General features: G+C 29.1%; 1 protein-coding gene and 1 long non-coding RNA gene across 2 annotated transcripts in view; one reads left to right on the top strand and one right to left on the bottom strand.

Moving 5' to 3' along the window:
- LOC129908589 (uncharacterized) overlaps positions 1-13,206 on the bottom strand; it is a 34,856-nt gene extending 21,650 nt beyond the window's left edge. The window contains exons 1-2 of the long non-coding RNA XR_008771305.1: positions 13,103-13,206; positions 12,809-13,035 (exon numbers count right to left, since the gene is read on the bottom strand). This is a non-coding gene — a long non-coding RNA (uncharacterized LOC129908589). The remainder of the gene's footprint in view (positions 1-12,808; positions 13,036-13,102) is intronic.
- LOC129908494 (cadherin-related tumor suppressor) overlaps positions 1-17,811 on the top strand; it is a 281,238-nt gene that overhangs the window by 80,189 nt on the left and 183,238 nt on the right. The gene's annotated exons all lie outside the window — the stretch shown is intronic.

The following is a 17,811-nucleotide window of genomic DNA, read 5'->3' as shown; positions in this document are numbered from 1 at the left end:
TTTTTTTATCTGTTAAAAGAAAATCTAAAACGCATTTTAAGTTTTTCACTTTTGATCATTTATTTCCTGTTTATCACACAAATTAAGTGATTAGTAATATATTTGTACGTTTTTATAAATCAAAACAATATCACACATACCTTAAACATATAAAACAAATAATTGTATTTTTTTTTTTATTGAATGCATACAATACAGTTTGAGAAAACAAAAGAGCTGATCAGCAAACTTGATTTAGTACTAAAACTTACTTTTATTGAAATAATTTTTTGACAATAAGTACTTAAGGTTTAAGTAAAAAAAACTACAGTTTTCCAGGGCATTCCTTACCGGAGGCATATTTTTTTAGACTTTGCAAAAAAATTTAGTAAGATTTTGTATGTGAACTCTTAACAAAAATAAAATATATAGAAGCCAATTGAATTCCAATAAACTTATATTCAAAGCTTAAAATTTTAATTCATTTTATTTTACTTTCTTTTATCTTATGAAGATTTATTTATCACAAAAAAAAAAACAAATATTCAAATTTAAAAAAAGTATGTTTCTTCTCTTTTTTCTTCAATTCACCCAGCAGAACAACTTTCTTCTTGTTGAGTCATATACATATATAACATTCGATTAATTTAAATCACTTGACCATGAGAATACGATCTAACTGAAATGTTTGCAACATCTGATACGAAAATTGTATATTACCCTCATCAACTAAAGATAACGTAAAACAACGTAAATCCAAAAAAGGATCCTTATACAAAATAATAAAAAAAAAAAAAAAATAATAAAGAAGAAGAAACACTTTATCTTCATTTTCAAGACCTCCTTGAGTTTGGTCATGCAAACATTCGGACAAGAATTTACACTTACAGGGTGAACCACTTACCACACTAACTTGAAAGGTTTTTTTTTTTTAATTTCAAATGTATTATTTTTTTTACTACGAAAAGATAGTTTATTTTTAACAAAAACCTTAGTTGGACATTTTGTCCTTGTGACCATTTAGAAAAAAATATAATTTAATTTTGTAAAAAATCCTTAAATTCTTCAATATTTTTTATTATATTTATTTTTTTTTTTAAATTTATTTTAAGAACTTTGTAACACCCTGTTCTTTCATGACTTTTAATTTATTTCTGCTTTCAATAGCACCAGATAATCCAGAATTGGTGCATCGGTCAACATAAAATATTTCTCTTCCGCTTATTTTTTTTTTACTTTAAGTGAAAAGTATATATCTCATTCTATACCAGTGGAAACATTAATTTTTGGGAAAGATAACTTTTTTTTTAGTACAACAGCTACAACAAAGCATGAAAGAAGCAGCAAAAAACAACAAAATAAAACAAAATTATCTACTTAATTACCAACACAAATGTCAAAATAATGTCAGTGATTAAGAGCATGCGCGTTGCCACACCGCTGCTGGCCTGTGGTTGGTTGACTTGGATCTTTTCTGACTGCCAAATGCAATATCCCAAACTGAGATTTTGAGTGAAATGCGTGTAGAAGACGACAAATTAAAGCTTTATGTGAGGTAAAAAAAACGCAGAAATATTGGCGGTAAAACTATACACACTTATACTTACATAATATACAATTTAAGAGAAAGAACCTGTACGAAAAAACGAAAAAAAAAAAAACAAAAACAAAATATCAAATTGAAACATTGGCTCGCAAATGTGAATCCATTTGTGTATTGCAATCGTATTTTCGGTTTTTTTTTTGTTTTTATTTGACAGGAAATATTTACAACTTAGAAACTACGGTGCAGTAGAAAATTTAATTTTGAAACAAAAACGAAAATGTTTTTGTTTTTTTATTTAAATTTTTCTATGGGCCATTTTTCTCCATTCTTACATTTTGTGGAACGTACACTTATATTTCGTTCTGCTAAAAGTTGTGCTTAAGTTCGGAGGAATTTCAGAAATACATTCAAAAACTTTGTGTTTCTTAATACCATGGGCCTCTTCATTTCCAAATACAGACTCAGAAATTAGTAATAGGTATGGCTCCGTTATATTTTGTGGAATGCATTCATTTTTTCATCTTTGCACAAAAGTTGAGTTGTAATAATAACCTCGTGTGGAATGAAAACAAAAATACGTTCCACATTATGTTGCAGCCATTCATTTTTTCAAGACGTTGCCAAAGTGAAAATGATTAATATAGCATTTTTTTTAGTTAAAAACAAGCAAATATTTAAAATACCTCCAAAAAAATATCTAAATACGTTCCACAAGCAAGCGAACCAAGTAAGCAAGAACTTAAGTAAAAACTTTCATTTAAAATAGATGTTCCGGAATTTAGTGCTCAAATTTGTACAGCAAACTCTTTACCTGAAACACTTCATCCTAAAAATTTTAACTAAATGTTCCACTGTCCCAAACATCGATTACAATTCAAAAGAATTCGTTCAGGGACTACCCCTGTATGCCTGCATTACTGCACTACTCAGCCAGCACCACCTCCAAAAAGAGTATTACTGCCTACCTTCTTGATGCATTCTTAATCCTTCAAGATACATGACAAGCATTTCACATTAGTTTGGGGCTTGCTCTAAAATACAATTTTGTTTTTTTTTCGAGAGGCACCAGATTTTCGGTGAAAAATCTTGTTTTGTGATTCTTTCTGCTCTCAACTGATGTATCGCTGCGAAAGAGGGACGATTGTGGGAAGGAAAAAAAAAATTGTAATAAATTACCAAGACTGTTTCTGTTTCCTTTCTTTCTCCGGCAATGGTGACTCCTCACAATAATTTTGAAGACCCAAGAGAGGTAGAATTTTGTGGGTATCTTTGGTCTTATTTTTATTTCTTGCTTTGTAAAGAGTTCTAAGATTTCATTATTTACCCTCCACCACACCGCCACCAGCCGTTAGCAATTTGCGATGAAAAATTGAAGGTCAGTTCTTTAATTGAAAAAAGTTCGGTGGTGGTCGTTGGCGTTGTCTTGGTTTCAATACAATCGTCATCATTATCATCAGCGTATCTTTATCTCATCGATATCTTTGTATCTGTGTACCGACCGTGTTTTGCCTGAAGAAATAATATTTCTTATTCATTGCAATTCAATTGCAACAAATATCGTGTCTTGTGTCATGCGCATTTGGTGAATAATAATAATACCAGCTCAACCGACACACAAATCTTCACAATCACAATTCATATCTTTCTGACAATTACACGTGTATATTTGTGGCAGAACGAGTCGATTTTGCACACGATCACCATCATCATGATCGATGGACAGACAGACAATACCCTCTGAAATGTATCTGTATCTTATTTTTGTTTTTTATTTAAGTTATTCGAAGGCTTTTTGGAAATGAAAAGATACATCACTATTGAATAGAAACTTCGATTAGATGACAAAGTAATCGAATACACTTGGGGTCACTTAATTAAGGTCACAATTTTGTCACGACTTCTACCAAAACTTTAAAATCTTCGCTTAATTTTTGTTAAAAAAAGCTTCTTTATATATAAACATTACAGTCAGTGCGAAGACGAATAAAAAATTCAAAAAACAGCATTTATATGTAATTTCAACTTTACCTTCCACAGCTTATATTTCGAATCAAAACATGTGTATTGTCATTCTGTTAGCTGAGAAATACTTCTATAAACTTCTACAATCCAAATTACCGAAAAACTTGACCAAAACGTTGCTGATATTGCTAATTACATGTTGTGGAACGTATTTGGTACTTATTTCACATTTTTCTATGAACCCGATAATCGTAAAATTACATTTGATTTCAGTCAATAAGGTTATCTAGAATTTAAAACTTGTCATTTAAATTCCATAGTGACAATATTTGTCCCGTTATTCAAACAAAAAAAAATTAAATTTTCACACGTGACCTAAATCAATAGACTGGGAGTGTATTTACCTTCCATCAACAGCAAAGTTGTAAATTCGCTAATTGGTTTTAAATTTACGATATTTCTGCTACTTGCTTGCCGATCCTCAAAATCGTGGTTAATGAACGGCCTTGAACGGTTTCATGCAGTCCTGACTGCGAAGTAGGTACCTACCTTATAACTGATGTGCCAAAGAAATAAAACCACTTAGCGGCGATATGCGCGATGTATAAAAATATACTTTTCTCTTAACCGACAGCAACGTTGACGCGACGCGACGGTCGAAAATTATAATAAAAACAACAAAATTATCTGTCCATCATGCAGAAATGTTGTTGTTGTAGTTAGTTGTGGTGGTGGGCAAAATCTGTATGTGCAATTGGCACTCGTTTATTAATAATAATAATAATAATATTTTTTTTTTTAACGAAAAAATCATTCAAATTGGTCTTGTGTGTTACTATGCATTGCACTGACTGTGATATTTGTATTTTTTTTTTTTTTCTATACTCTAACCAGACATAAATATTTAAATCAGGTGAAGATAACAATCGCCATCAGGTCTTATGTCGTGATATGTTTACGATATTAACCTAGTTCAATGGATATTTATCATAATTTTTGACCATATAGAAGAGAATGGCTGTATAGATGAAGCCATGTCACAGCTTGAAGCGTAAAAAAATAATCTGTTGTTGTTGTTTTGAAGTGTTTTTTTTTTTTTTTGATGAATTTGATTTTTATGATTTATGTTTGTATGTGAAAAGAATTACTATTCTAAACATTTTTTGTAGTTTGTCAATTTGTATGAAAAACAAAATTATGATTGACTTGATCCATTATAATTTTGAAGTTAAATTATTTTGATTTTGGAAAAAGGAAACCTTGGACTGTGGATTTAGATAAATGAATACGAATAAGATTTGACTATTTGAAAGTCTTTTTTTTTCATTCTAGATTCCCATAGAAATTGAGAAAAATTGTTATAACTTAAGTTTATATTATATACAATTTCAAGTTGTTTTCGAAAAATCAAAAAAAAAAATATTTTTTTTCAAAATTTTATTTTTGATTTATATTAAAACTATAAAAATGCTTTGGTATAAGAAATTTTGTTGAAATTTAATAAATCGTTTACGAAAAATTCCGAATTAAAAAAATTTTGAATTGCAAAAATAAATTATTTTTCTATTTTTTTCTGAAATCGTTTTTTTTTTCATAAAAGTGTTTCACTTGATTTTCAACTAAGCCACAAGGCTTTACATAAATCGAAATAAGCCTTGAAAATTTTTTTTATTCCTTAAGCACACATTGCACAATTTAATTTTTGATACCAATATTCTTTTAAGTCTTATAACAATATACATTAGGGTGGCCCAATTTTTTGGTTTTTACATTTCCGTTGTTCCCCACTCAAAAATTGGTTGCATATGTGTTTTGTATTACACACGTGAAATTTCAGCTTTTTAGGTGAAGTGTAAATCGGCGCTCAACAGGCTCAAAGTTTTTGCTCACATGCTGTTATAGCTGGGTCCTCATGCCTAGCAATTAACTCTTATTTTGATTTATCAAGTGGATTAAGTTATGATGTGGTAAAGTTTTTCATAAAAAACCAATAGTTAAGTGATATTTTCACAGATAATAATTTTTGTTCATTTAAATTCGTCTGTAAGTATTTTTTGCTTAAAGTTAACAAAACAGAATTAATCAATGAAATACGAGCTAGTGACTCAAAACCAAAAAAAAAAAAGAAAATCATTTACATGGTTGTCGGGAACATGCGTGCTTATCATGTTTAAGCCAAATTCCAACCTCAAGCCAAGTCCTAATACAATATAATCAGATATTAAGGGTAAGGTAAGGGTAGCAAAGTCTAATATTCCAAAGCTGATGAGCGCCCTCTTCCTTTTACTTGTGAGGGCTAAAACTTTCAGCATGTGTTGGTATTGATGTCTGTAGCAAAATAATGCGTGGGGAACTAATGAATTATATGGTTTATTTTTTTGCCTTATAACGTGGACCACACTAATATACATAATTATATGTTCTTCATAATTAGGTAGGATTTTCGTTTGAAATAGTTAGATCCAAATAGACTTTTGGTATCTTCATAAGTTGTGAAACCTTAAAAGTTTTGTTTAATTAATTTTAGACTTTTTCATTTTTTTTTCCTTACAGGTAAGATGGATTTTTTTTGTATAACAATTTCCAAAAATTTAAGTTTCAACATTTCGGGTAGGAAGTTTGCAATAATTTTGTTATCACCACGTCCGTTTATTAAATCTTTACTCCAATTGCAAAAGTTCAAATAAAAATTTGAAGAAAAAAACGCCCTCCTTATTTTGTTGTAATTTATCAATCTACCCAATTTGATCGTAACCTAAAAATTAAATTGAGTCTTTACTTAATAATTGCAAGTTTAATATTTGCTTGTTCAAATCAATATCTGTGCAACAAAAAAAATATTATTAATTCCTTTTCAAGACATAAGAAAAAAAATAACTCGTGACATGACCAACCTCTGCTGAGATGCAGTGAATAAAATACAAAATTTCACCTCTGTCCCCCAAAAAAATATCTCTCTTCGTTTTGTAAATTAAATAATATAGGGTAACCAACATTGTAAACCTACTCAACAAACATGGTTAAAAATCAAGTAAAATGAAAAAGAAAAAATTGATAAACGAAAATAACAATTGCCAAAGACTTAACCAATTGCCACTTCATACCACCGCGCAACCATTAAAACCCCTCAAATCGACCGGGTTCTTTAAGAAAAAAAAAATTACCATTACCACTCTGCCACCAACACAAATCATAGATTTATAATTCAACACCAACTGGCAAATTTGTAAACGGAATCAACTCGACTCTAAACATAACTGGAACCATACAACAAACTACCATATAACTACTGCCAAACAGATTTTTTTTGGTTATCCTAAGGCCATCATCACCATCGCACTTTTCTGACTTGTAGTTGCCTGAACTAGCTATGCGAGTATTGCTTTTGTTGGTTAAATAAACTATTTGGCTTTTTTTTTTGTTTTTTTAATTTAAGCTGTCGACACCAATTTTCGGAACTGCTGCCATATTACAGACAGATGGAGGACGAGGAGTTAACTTATTATTGACATTCCAACTTCACTTGGCCAAAAATTGTACTTTTTGTTAGTTCGTGGTAGACAGAAGTTATATTGAGAAAATTGGTAATAAAATATTTATGAAAGAGATAAAACTTAAAATTTTTGACGACTGCATACTTTTATAATTTGTACTAAAGTTTTGAAGCAACAACATAATTTGATCTTTTAGTAAGTGGCTTTATAAATACTGACGACATGATAACGTCTTATAAATCGATGAACCATGGCCACATCCACGAAAAACTGACGCCATTTTCTCCCGTTCCACCTGAAATTTTTAGCAATGCGGCATAAATTTAAATTAAATATGTATTAAAAATAAACTATTGGAGGTACAAAAATCTTCTAGGTATATCTTATTTGAATGAAATAAACCTAAAGTTGAATACAAAATAAAGGATTTTTAAAAAAATTCCGTCATTTGATAGGGTAAATAGGGGTAAGACAAAATTGAAAAAAAGTGGCTATTTTCTAAACGCAATGTTGTAGTAAGTTGAATTTTTGTATCGATAATTTAATTGAGGTATTGTAAGGATGACAAAGGTATTGAAAGAAATTCTAAAAAATTTCAAAACCAAGTTATAAATGGTTTTTTTTTAAGACTAAAACATATGGTAGACCTTTGACAATAGTGGTTATAGGAAATAGGAAATTTTTTTGTCAATTTGAAAATTGCAATTCAAAAGATAATAAAAACAAAAAATTAGAGGTCTGGATTTTTTTTAAGTCTCTGCGTATCGAAATATGAATTTTTAAAAACACCTACTTCTTTAATGGTATTTTTGGGTGTTTTTTTTATTTTTAGCAATTTTTTGGAGTGTTCTCAAACTTATGGTTAAATGGGCATGCATTTAATATGAGCTACACAATGTAAAATTAAAAAACTTCATAGAAATACTTCAAATCACCTGTGGAGATCATATTGCCCATGACCAGCCACCAGTGTGGGAAGTACTGCAATCTCAGTTTGAAATTTCGACATGGTTAGCTTTTTTAAAAAAAAATTCTTACTTTTTTTAGGCATCGTACAGATTAATTGGAGCATTATATTAAAGCTAAAATAATAAGCTTTCAAATGATATAAAATTATTTTAGATTGTTATATAAAAAAATGGACTTTAAGGTAATTGAAGCAAAAAAAAAAGATTAATTTATTGTTTTTTTTTTTTTGATAAAAATTGATTGGGCTCAAAAAATTCTAGCTCTTTTTGTAGCTGTCGTACAGACATGGTTGATGTGAAAATTTTGAGCTGAATAAATAGGCTTTCAGATGATATAAAATTTATAATAGATTGTTACATATAAAATAGATTTTTGGGTGATGGAAGTGATTTTTTCTCTTTTGCCTTCAAAACAGATTGTTTTCAATAAATTATTTTTATGTCTTTTGAGCATTGTAAAAATTTAAGTAGGTATGGTTTTATTTTTTAGAAGAAATTTTAAGTTCTTTAATGATATAATTTTTTTTTGTAAGGTTTTCATAAAAAAATCTTAATCTTAAGCTAAAGTACTTTACTTATTTTACAATTTTTTTAACAAGAAATTTTGACAAACTAATAATTTCTAAATCATTTTGTTTTAACAAAAGCACACAACCTGTTTTTTTATGACGTTATCACGTAAAACTATCAACCTTAAACCGGATTTACAGAAAAACCACTTTTTTAATAGATCTATGGAGCCAAAAATCTTGTTTTTGTCTTTTAAAAAAATATTTAAAAAAGCAACAAAACATCAAGAACCACATCCGCGGTTTTAATGTAAATCACCAGAATTTTTAAACACAGTTTTCCGATTAAACATTTCATGGTTTTCATAAAGCGTCAGATTTTTAAGATCACCAAAAATATCAATGCTTTTGTTTTAATACTTTTGAAAAATAGAGGCACATTGTTCTTCCCGAAAATACACCTTTTACTTTTTCAAAAACAAAACTAAAGAAACTAAGCAAACATTAATAAATTCAAGTCATTTTCAAAATTATTTAAAAAATTCGTTTACCAAAAAGTCAAACAAAAAAGTTCAAAAAAAATGTCTGCTTCACTTCGTATTCAATTTATTGAACAACATTCAAGAGTTATCCAAAAGCGTAGCATCAGGAATGAATCTGAAGACGTAATTATTGTTGAAAATCCATCAAGAAACGCATCTCCAAATATCCCCAGAAGTTCTACTACAGTTATTGATTTGACTAGAAACGTTATTCGCAAGCGACATCCAAACAATGACAAACCTTCGGCTGTACCCACTAAAATCCGCCGGATAGCACACACAAATAAAATGGCTCAAATCAAGAATGATGCATGCATTTCTAAGACTTTAAATCGTACTAGTACAGACACTCGAAAACCAATTGATAAAAAGCCAGCATTGATTTGTTCTATTTGTTTGGAAATTGTCTTAAATCGGCAACCAACTTCAACTTTTTTTTGTCAAACATGCATTATGCAGGCTATTTGCGAGATGAAAAAATGCCCGCTATGCAATAAAAAATTAGATTTGACTAATATACATCGGGTGTACTTTTGAATACTTATTTTATATTGTATAACTTTGTTTTTGTTTTCCTTATTTTGATGCATATTTTTATTTTATTATTCTGTAACTTCATAATAAATTGTATTTCATTTTGAAAATTGTTTTTTTTTTTGTTTCTGTGACTTGCATCCTAACCCTACTTCAGAAACCTTTTGTATCTTCTTCTCAAACCATGGCCTTGCATCGTAAATCAGGACTGGGATAGTAAAAAAAATATATTTCATCTAAGAAATTTGTATGGGAGTTAAAATTTTGGACCAAAAATAACCGTACTTGACATATGTATATACCAATTTTGGAAAGTTTTGATTTTCTGATAAACGGCCCCTTCGATTTTGATAAAATAAATTCAAGTAATATTTTATAGACAAGGTCTATCTTTAAATAAAAAAAGCTTTTTTTTTTTAAATCGTTATTACCGGTACCATTTTTAATTTCTACCATATAACTTGATTTTTTGTATGCAAATGGACCTAAATTAAAAACAAAATGTTGAAAAAAATTGGTTTTTGGATTTAATTGACTTTTTTATCAAAAATCATGACATTGAATTTTTTTTATATTTAGGCCTTATGTGTCAATTAGTAGTTTATTACTTACTTTATTTTTAAACTTTTTTACCTGCCACAAAACCGGTTCTTTGGTTTTTGAATATCTCGTACATGACCGACCCGATTTCAAAGAATTTTCATGCAGAAGCGTTACAGTAAACACAATATAAAAATTTAATATAATTTTCAAAAAAACACATTTTTTTTTTGGATTTCCTTAACCAAAATTTTAAAATGTTGCAAATCAAACTTACTATTGGTACTATCTGCACGGAAGTAAAAACGTTTTTGTACAGATAAATAGTCTCAACTATACGATATCAATCGAAAAAAAGTTTTGTATCATTAAAAATACAAAAGTTATTATTACTTTTTAATTAAAAAATACCCATTTTGTACCAAATCCAGCAACTGAAAATTAATTTTTTAAATTTTAATTTTTCAAATTTTGTCAACAAAAAATCTTGAGTTTAAAATGCTTGGTAAGTATTTTATAGCCAGGAGAAAATCCGTACCTAAAAAGACGTGCATTTCATAATTCTTCAGTTAGAAAAAGGGGTATTTTTTTAGCATACAAGTATAATTTTTGTATTTATAGCGATACAGAAAAAAGTTGAGAATTTTAAGGTAAATAATCTTTTCTCTGACACTTTTTTCAAAATATTGATTAAAAGTGATCAAAAACTAAAAATATTTTTTTAAATTATTTTTTTGACCTGTAACTTGTTTAATATTTATAATATCGAAAAAGTGTTCTTAACGTAAAACATAAGAAATATATGTAGTTTTTTTTATTGTATAACAAACTTTCACCAACGATGAATAGAAATCGAAATATTTACTAAATAAAAAATAATGAGAATAAATTCATAATTTTTGTTTATGTTTTGTGGACTTTATGAATAAAATTCAATTTTAAAAGTTCTAATGACCTGTAGTCCAAAATGCGTTTCGCCCAGGTACAACAGTTGGACTCATCAGTTAGATGCTGTTGTACCCTTTCTAAGACGCAAAATTTTGGTCAATGACTACAGGCCATAAAAACTTTTTAAATTGAATTTTACTTAATAAAAATTAAAATCCAAGATTGCTACCAAAAGATAAATTTCACGAGTGCTAAAAATAAGGGTTATGATATTCAGAAAATTCTCTTTTGAATACAAAAAAAAAACCTTGGACTAGCATTAAGAATATTTTAAATTTATAATTTTATTTAACTGGAATAAAGTTTTTTTGTTCAGAGCAAACAAAAAAAAAAATCAAACAAACCTAACCTTAAAATCTTTGAAAGTCAATCTCTATACCAAACCTATGCAAAAATTTAACAAAAACCATTTCAGCAACTTAATTAATGAAAGAAAAAAAAAACAATATAAAACTCTTTGTAAATAATGACTTCTTATCGAGAGTGTTCAATCGAAAGTGAAACTTGGGTAGGTTAACTGCTACACCACACAACAGTCACCACTCTACACACATTCTTGGCAAAACCCTATTTGCTAATCAATTTGTTTCAATCACATTTTCTAAATACAAAATAAAAAGTTACAACAACAAAAAAAACCTTCCAAAAAGGAGAAACTATTAAAAACCTAAAACTAAAAAAAATCATAGTCACAAAATACCATGTCCCAAATGAGTTAAGACACACTCTTTCCGAAAAAAATACAAAAATAAAACAAGCCTTTCTGAAAAACTGGAAATATGATCGCACTTACAAGGATGGATTTCGTATACACACATATATGAATTCCCCCCTTTAGCTATATAGGTATCGAACAAGTAAGCTTGGCTTGAGAAATAAGGTCTCCATGGAAATTCCGAAAATATTATTCGTGGACCTCACATGTACCTATACCATACTCAAGAAAGTCATACAACTAACAATACCACTTTTATCTACAACAACAACAAAGTCTTTCTTCATCTCTACAAGACGATAGCTGAAAACATCGTCAACCTCTCTCGCAGCCAAATTGTTTAACCATTTCAAGTAAATGACTTAATTAAATGGCATCCAAGCTATTAATTATTTATTCTCATGGCAACACTCTATAGGACTCTTCGATTTCGACTTCGAGACTATTAGGATTTTAGTTTGAAGCCTCTCTAAGTTATAAAAGTGATCACCAGAGACTCATATAAGACGATCTAACTTATACAAAACAGCCAGCAACATGTTGTTAAAAGATTTATCTGGAGCGTGTATACCGTTGTTGGCGTTGTGTGGCCACCATTTGATTCAAGATTGTATATACAACTAACCAAAAAATAAAAAAAATAGTTTTCAATTGCACCACACACAATGAAACCGTTCAGCGAGTACGCCATAATCTTGATCGATGGACGACCTAAGTCTAAATTTGTTTGAAAACGCGAGCCACTCTACAACTTATAGCTTTTGAGCTGATGGTGGAGGTGGAAGTGGCGGGTATATGTTTCATTTTGGCTTTTGTAGGAGTATTGCCATATGGAAGCCTAAGAACCACTCCTGGATTTTTGTTGCCTATTTCTGGGACTGAACACACCTCGTTCGGTATTTAAAGCTGTTTATAATTTTTTTTTGTAGTTTGACTTGCGCTGGTTTCATATTTTCCTAATTGTTATTGAAATTTTTATATTAAATTAGAAATAAGTAAAAAAAAAAATAATAATAATATGTATAAAAAAAAAAACTAAAGCCATGTGATATTGTGCTGAAATATTATTACCGTGGAATGGCATTAAATGTTTGTTCAATGTCTTGTCGAACAACTCTTCCGCACGGTCGGTTTTTTTTTTTTTTTTTTTTGAAGGTGCAGCATTTCCTATTCAATGTTGTTGGTTATGATAAACTGTTAGTTTTGTTTGTTCTTTTAAATTTTTTTTTGATAAAAAGAATGGAACTGTGCTTAGTAATTTGCTTCAAATTAGCTCACGCAAAGGTTAAATTTGTAATCTGGAAAAAATATAAATGTACATATAGAATTGATCTTAAGAACATGAGTTTTGTTTGATTTTCTCACATGAAAGAATATAACGTTATCGTGCATTAATGCTAAGTGTCACAAAGTTCTTTTCTTGATTTTGTTGTAATTTTTTTAATTTAAATTTTTTCGTACTTACGGCACGATTTTTCTTACTTGGAAGTCTTGTAGTCACAATGTACACTGAAAAAAAAAAATATTTTAAATCTTTCAGAAACTGTAACAACTTCTTGATAAGAAATAAATATTGTAAGTATTAAACATAGCTCAAAAGCTTAAACTATATAACAGTGCAATATTTATTAGTATAAAACCGATTAAAATTCAGTAAAAATAAAATGCACAACTAACTGGGTGACACGTAATTGTTTTTATGGTAAAAGTTGCTTAGAATGTTTAAGTTTTTTAAAGCAACAAAAGTTTTAATTGAATTTTTCAATTAATTTTATTAGAACTGTTTTTTTTTTTCAAGCAACGAAAACAGAATTTTGAATGGTTTTAATCTTGAAACTGAGTTTTTTTTAGATAATTTTTTTTTAAATAAAAAAATTAAAAAAAAAAATTGGTAATGGACATATACATAAAACAAATTTCCAAAAAATATTTTTCAAAAAATTGATTATTAGAAAAAAATAAAAAAAATTTAATCCAAAACTGAAGATTTTGAATATATGTATTTAGAAATTTTTATTATATAGTTGTTTAGACGATTCTATATAAAAATTTTCATTGAAATTGGCTCAGTCGTTTAGTAGAAAGTCAGGTACCGTTAATATATATGTAAGTTATCAAAAAAATTTACTCTTATTTCTAAAGTATGGTTTTACATGCTACAGTACATGCTATTTTTTTTAATCAAAATCGTTAGATCTGTTTTTGAGAAAAACAACTTTTTTCATTTTGGTCATATGAGAAGTACCGTTAATTTTGGTCTTAAAAGAAAAACTCTCAATTTTCTTTGAGGCTTTTTATTTAAAAATTTGGTAAGCGTAAGTTTATAAAAAAAAAACAAAATTTAAAAAAAAATATATATGTAATTCGTTTTTCAAAGGAATAAAATAACTTCTGAAATAAGATTGAGCTTCAAAACAAGTTCCTATGCAATTTGATTGCATTTTTAGAAAAAAAATTCCAAAATCCTTTGAGCCATTTAAAAAAAAATAATTTTTTATAAATAATTTTGTGAAAAAAATAAAAATAAAAAATAAATATGGTATGCCATTTTATAGCAACTTTTAAGCAACACCTAAAATCAAAATTTCAAAAAAATTCAATGTCACGTTTCCGAAATTTTGATTTTCAAAGCCAAAAATTGTTTTTTTTCGAAATTTTGTTTTTGATTTATATTAAAGCTAAATAAATGCTTTTACATTAAGAAAAATCCATAAAATTGAACCAATAGTTTGGGATATATGTAGTACAAAATTTAAAAAAAAGGTTCTATGGCAGGTATACCTACCGTTAATAATGATTATCAAAAAAAAAAAATATTTTCATCAAAAAATAGATCATGTCTTAAAACTATTACTTCAATTTTTTTTTATCAAAATCGTAGGAGTCGTTTTTGAGGAAATTAAACTTTTCTAAAATTAGTAGGTATATCACACACTGAGGGAAAAAATAAATTGAAGTTGAAACGTCTTTGTTTCAAAGTTGAACTACTTTGAATTATGTGACTTTAGGATACAAAACCATCAAAAATCAACCTTTTTTCCACGTTGATTTTAAAATGTTCATCTTCAACGCAAAATCATTCCGAATAATAGTTGAATCAATGAGGTTTTCGTTGATTTTACGTTGTTTTATGGTGGCTTTTCCCTCAGTGCAGGTACCGTTCTTTTTGGTACAAAAAAATCCCTCTGTACAGGATCCAAAAACTGCTACATACCAAATTTGAAGTGGATCATCCCAGTCGTTTAGGCTGTAGCTCCTTATATAGACCGACAGACATCCTGACCAAAATGACAGACGGACAGACGGACTTTCGAGACCCACTTTTTTCGCATTCTCTATCATCGTAATATCATGGAAAATTGTTATCTCTACTTTTTTTTTAACAAAAATACATAAATTGATAAATAGTACCTATATCGCAAAAAAAAATGAGGCAAACCGTTTATTGAATGAAAAAAATATAGAGAAGTTCAAGTATAAAGACTGACAGTGTAAAATGTTCAGTGAATGTTAAAAGTAACGCCAGCAATTATTTTTCAATCATAACTGCATGGAAGGTTATTTGTGTCCCCTAGAATCAAAAACAATCTATTTCACTTTTTGTGAATAATTAGTTAGAAACGCAGTTTATCTCAATTTTTCAACCTCTTTCTTTGAGTGTGGTTGAGCACTTTCAAAGTCAACTTGTTCCAGAGTTATACTTTAAAGAAATATTACAATTTGAATCAAAACGAATGTATTCAACATTATTTGAGAATCAAAACAAAACTATTCCTCATATAAAGCAAAATAATTCGATTGTTAAGTTTCAAAACTAAACTATTCCTATGCATGGCTTTCAAGACAACTCTATTCCAAAATTAATTATTAAATATTTTCGGAACGCGTTGGGTGACAAAGGAAAGCACAGTCAGTTTAAAATCAAAAGTACATGTTTAATTCGATTCAGAAGTTGTTTTATTTAATAAAGCGGGACAAAGTGCTTAGGAACGTTTTTTTTTTAAATAACTCAATAAAAGAAAAAGTGGAATAGATTGTTTTTGAGTCTAGGGGACACATTTATTTGTTCTTAATCTATCCTCCAGTTTGTTGCTCTTGAATTCACAATTTGTGAGTTATTTTAATTTGCTGCATTTGCTTATTTCAATATAAAATTCATTTAAATTATATTAGTTTTTTATTAAGAAGAAAACAAACAAAAGAGTTGACAAGAAAACTCGATTTTGTTTTTTTTTTTTAACTTACCAAATTAAAAGTTTCTGAAAATATTTTTTATCTTTCATACATGTTCAAACATTTTAAATCAGCATCTTTATACCTTTTCTCTTTCTTTTTCAACTCTGAGTAATTTCGAATATTTAAATTCTTAACGGTTTAATTAATTTTGTTTTAATTTTGGTTTTTTGAACCCGCATGAAATTTTTAATATTTGTTGTCAAAAATCAAGACAAAAAAAAACTCTTAAAATTAAAAATCAATAGGTTTTATCATACCAGAGTCTTTTTTTATGCAAATCTGTCAAAATATAACTTTAATTACATAGATATCAGCAATCTTCTGAAATTAATTGCAAAATCGCATAAAAAAGGTTACATTTTTCCTACTAAAGATAACAAAGTCACGTTTTCTTATTTGTTTTCCAATTAAACAACTTAATAAATAACGTTTACCTTCCAGTTAAAAAAAAATTAATTTGGTAAACAACAGAAATAGAACTAACTATTCAAGGCCATTATAATCTTAGGTACCTATCCACTATTTCGTAAAACTTCCATCATTCAACATCTCACTTTCAAACAAATTTACTCCATAACCAATCGCCTAGCTATAAACATAAGTTTCTACACAATCTATTGTATTCAATACAAATTTGCAACAAAAATTCCATCACAACTAAAGTGTTGCATATGGTCATGTTATTGCCCCCTTTAATTACGCCCCAAAATGATAATCATGTGTCAATGAACCATAACCACCATCATGTTCATACTTATACACTCGTAACGTACATTAACATGGGCAAAATTCTATGTGCGCCTAATTAATCGAGAACTGCATTTAATCAAACAAAAGCAGATCAGCTTGCAACAACAACAACGACGACGATCAAGCGGCGACCAACGACGACGACGCGGTCCACACAAAAAAGACCAGTAGTCACCTGCATGCTCCACAATATGTGCTATCTGGTGGTGTGCTTACCACACCCACTTTCCTCGTACACCATAATTATTTAATTAATGGCCGTATATGTATCTCAATTCTTTCTTAATCTACATGTGTATAGTAGGTATGAGTATGTGCGCCACAGTGGACCTATTTTTACAACAAACAACCATCACGTACATACGTTTGGGCCAGAGATAACTGCACTTATAGTCTGAGGAAGCAGGATTTTTCTAGCCAAATTGTGAGTTTTGTACTTAATATGAGTCTATAAGGTCTAATTCTTGAGGGATTTGATGTAATTTGAAGGAAGCTAAAGGCCTTTTGTCCAAAGTTTGAAATAACACAAGAACTCTGCCACCATCTGTCAACTTTAAAGTTTAAAACTCTAAGCAAATGTCCAACACTACCTCCCAAACTATAATTTCTGCAGTAACATGTCAAACCCGGGCGTTGTATTTTGAAGTCACTACCGCTCAAGATGCAGCCAACTACGACGACGACCTGTGTAGTGCAGCGAAAATAATGTTGATGCTGATGGGTGAGCAGGGCAGAGGGCGCTGCTGTTAGCGACTTTATCAACAACAAATCAGTACTTGAGCTAGTACAGCAAATGTTACACATGTCCTCCCGCAAAGAGTCTCACAATCATCATGAGATTCAACTAAAGCTTAGGAGCTTTGTTCAAAATACGAGTCTTGTATTGAATTTCAATGTATCTTGTAGATATTCGTGTATTCGTCATACGTTTTTATTTAATAAAAAAAAAAAAAGATACTTTGCAACAACCGTTTGGTGGCGGTGGTGAACCCATATCATAGAATATGTGTGTTCAATTAATCCCCATAGCTTCTTTTGAAGCTATAGAAGCTGTTGTACACATAAAATGTGATCAGCTTCTTTTATTT

The sequence above is a fragment of the Episyrphus balteatus genome, chromosome 1, assembly GCF_945859705.1.
Source record: "Episyrphus balteatus chromosome 1, idEpiBalt1.1, whole genome shotgun sequence".
Taxonomy (NCBI): Eukaryota; Metazoa; Arthropoda; class Insecta; order Diptera; family Syrphidae; genus Episyrphus; species Episyrphus balteatus.
The sequence above is the reverse complement of the archived record's forward strand: the minus strand, read 5'-3'. Positions and strand labels throughout refer to the sequence as shown.